Raw genomic sequence first — 3,978 nt, 5'->3', positions numbered from 1 at the left:
GGTGTCGTTCGGCCACGGTTCCGCTAGCCAGCATGTACTTTGTTTTAGACGTATTTACCTTTAACCCAATCTTTTCTGCTTCGCGCTTTAGTCTGGTGTACTGTTCAGCCACCGCCACAGATGTTCTGCCGATAATATCCATGTCATCGGCAAAGCAGACGAATTGACTAGATTTGTTGAATATCGTGCCCCGCGTGTTGATATCCGCTCGGTTCATAACACCTTGTAGCGCTATGTTGAACAGCAGGCATGAAAGACCATCACCTTGACGAAGCCCTCTGTATGATTCGAATGAACTTTACAATCCACCCGAAATCCGAACACAGCACTGTGTACCATCCATCGTAGATTTAATCAGTTTGATGAGCTTCCTGGGGAAGCTGTTCTCGTCCATGATTTTCCATAGCTCTTTCCGGACGATGGTATCATATGCGGCTTTAAAGTCCACGAATAAATGATGCGTGGGAACTCTGTATTCACGGCCCTTTTGGAGGATTGGAGGAGTGTAAATATTTGATCCGCTGTAGACCGACCTTCGACGAAGCCGGCTTGATAAGTTCCCACAAATCTATTCGCAATTGGTGATAGACGGCGGAAAATGATTTGGGACAGCACTTTATAAGCGGCATTGAGAACGGTGATCGCTCGATAGTTCTCACAGTCCAACTTGTCGCCCTTTTATAGATCGGGCAGATAACCCCATCTTTCCACTCCTCCGGTAGCTGTTTCGTATCCCAAATTCTAACAATTAGTCGGTGTAGGCAAACGGCCAGCTTTTCTGGTCCCATTTTAATAAGCTCCGCTCCGATGCCATCTTTTCCAGCTGACTTGTTGTTCTTTAGCTGCATGATGGCCTCCTTAACTTCGCCTATCGTTGGGGCTGGCACCTCTTCCCCGTTTGATGCACCGTCGAAATCGCTTTCCCCGCCGCCATGGCTCTCCGCCTGGGCGCCATTCAGGTGTTCGTCGAAGTGCTGCTTCCACCTATCGGTCACCTCACGATCGTCCGTCAGAATACTGCCAGTCTTATCCCGACACATTTCGGCTCGCGGCACAAAGCCTTTGCGGGATCCGTTCAGTTTCTGGTAGAACTTTCGCGTTTCCTGAGAACGATGCAGCTGCTCGAACTCTGCATATTCCTGCTCTTCCAGGTAGCGCTTTTTCTCCCGAAAGATTTGGTTTCGCTGCATCTTCTTCTGTTTGTGTCTTTCCACGTTCTGCCGTGTGACACTGCGCATCTTGGCCGCCCGCGCAGCGTTCTCCTCATCCATCACCCTCCTACATTCATCGTCAAAGCAATCGTTCCGCTGATTCCGGGCCACATGCCAGATAGAGCTCTCCGCTACACTGTTGATGGCTGTTTTGATAGTGTTCCAACAGTCCTCGAGAGGGGCTTCGTCCAGCTCGTCCTCTTCCGGCAGTGCAGCTTCGAGCGAATGCGCGTAATTTGCGGCGACGTCTGGCTGCTTCAGCCGCGCGAGATCTAACCGAGGCTGGCGTCGGTACCGAATGTTGTTCACAATGGAGAGTCTTGGGCGCATCTTAACCATCACTAGGTAGTGGTCGGAGTCAACGTTCGCGATTCGATAGGATCTAACGTTCATAATGTCTGAGAAGTGCCGACTGTCGATCAAAACGTGGTCGATCTGTGATTCTGTCTGTCTGTCTGAGGTGTACTTATGGTGGATTCTGTGCTGGAAAAGGTACTACGTACGGCCATATTCTTGGAGGCGGCAAAGTCGATAAGTCTTAGGCCCATTTCATTGGTCCGTTGGTGTGCACTGTGTGCAATGGAGACGCTTAGTTTTTTTACTCGACGACCTGTAAACTGATGAACTTAGCAAAGAAATGGACATTTGTGGTTTACATTTTTTAGAAATATCCATTTATTTTTATGTGATTTTAAGCATTTGATAAATATTCTTTGGCTTGTTAGCAAAATTTAGGTAGACCAATCTCGTGTTTTTAGTCTTGACCTTGAAATGCGGTCAGGCATATATATTAATATTTTTTGAAACGGTGATTCTACAATTGATGAAGGGACGATAGGGGAAGTAATGAACATTTTTCTGGAATGGATGGGAAAGAGCGGAAAGGTGAGGGGGGGGGGGGGGTATTGGTGCTACGCTTAACAAGTAGTCGTTGTGACTCCTACCTTTTGTCCAATGCTGGAAGGTACATGGGTCCAACCAAGCTATAATCTGAGATTATAACCGGATTATAACCGGAGCCTCTCCTCGAAAACCCGCGCTGAAAATCACGGCTAACACGCTGACAGGTGAACAGCGTCACGCGTAGTATCTTGTAAGTCGCAAGGTCCTCCATAATGTCGTCGTCCTGCTAGTAAAAACAAGTTACATTAAAACTTCTCGGTCGGTGGTTTCTACTGTAGACGAAGGAAAAGGCACAATTTGCGTCTAAAAATAACCCAACGAGATACGTCGCTTCCTTAATAACGGGGTAGTGCAGTCTTCTTTTATCCAGCGCCTCTGTGGTTCAAAGGTACATGAGTACAAGAGAGCCACATGCCATGGCAGGTGTTGTGGGTTCGAATCCGGTTATAATCTCAGATTATAGCTTGGTTCGAACCATGCACCTTTCAGCATTGGATAAAAGGTAGGAGTCACAACGACTACTTGTAAAGCGTAGCAGTCAGCAGTGAGTAAAAATAGTACAAATATTATAATAAGAAAATACAATGTGTCTCGTCTCCATTACATGACCGAAACTGAATTTTTTCAAAAAATTGTATCTCAAAAACAAAAAAATTAGCTGTTTAGAAATATATCGAAGTGAAGTCTCTTTGGTCCTCACACTATGCAAACATAATAAAACGGATATTTTCAATGTTTTCGCCATTAATAAAATATTTGAGCTCCAATTCAACATTTATCTTTCATTTTCATTAGATACCAAAACCATTGAAATTTGGTCAGTGATTAATTAAATTTTAAATTTTAAAAGTAAAAAATTAAAAGTAAAAATGATGATTTTTGTGATCACCTTAGCTCAGAACGGGCGCTAAATAAAAACGGCGCAAACAAAAAAGCAAAGCAAAGACTAGGAGCTACATTCCGTTATCGAAAGTTGACCTTCTGTTTTTATACGACAGACTTCATAGCCAGCTGTTAGAGTGCAGGACAATTGCAGGGTCAGTTGCTACAATCCTATTGACCCTAACAACCTCTCCTAGTCGAGATTCAAACATACGACGACTGGCTTATTAGGCCAGCGTCATACCTCGGAGCCAACTGGGAGGCCACGGATGTAAAATTTCCGGCAAAGGAGCGAGTGCGTAAATTTTCAAGAAAATCGAAGCATTTATCTTTTATATTTTATGAAATGTCTGACAGAACACCTACGGTGTGTCATGGTGTTTCACATTTTTTAAACATTGTCATGATGCCTATATTCTTTCAACAATAAAACATTTACGTCCACCCTGATTCCATCAGTAACACAATGCAAACAACATCAGCATATTTTGAGAGCGCAAACTTCGATGCACGGAACCACCGGTCGCGACGCTACGTCACTAATCTTACATGTATGTATTGATTGAACCGCCCGATAGTAATTCCCCTCCCGATTAAAACACACAAGTAAAGCGTGAAGTTACTCGCACGTTCGCTCTGGTTCTGATGTTACTACCTACTGGCAGTGGCAGCATAAAATACAGCGAATGTGAATAACACGCGCTTCTTTTAGTCATACTCTCGCGAAGCGCGTCGGCAATCGGATGTGGAAACCGGTCCATCAGTGAAGTGGCGTTCCGTGGTGTGGAGAAATCCTTTCTGCAGCCGGCAGCAGCAGTAGCAGCAGCATTTAAGTAGAAATTCCCTCTTGAAACGTGCGGAGGTGTTATTGTAGTTTATCGACAGTTTTAAAGTGGGTTCCAGAAACCAAAAATAAACTATTGTGAAAATATTTAAAATTAAAATTCAATAAAATAGGGCGAGTGATTTATATCTAATATAA

This window comes from Sabethes cyaneus, chromosome 3 (assembly GCF_943734655.1).
Source record: "Sabethes cyaneus chromosome 3, idSabCyanKW18_F2, whole genome shotgun sequence".
Lineage (NCBI taxonomy): Eukaryota > Metazoa > Arthropoda > Insecta > Diptera > Culicidae > Sabethes > Sabethes cyaneus.
Note: the sequence above shows the minus strand (reverse complement) of the source record.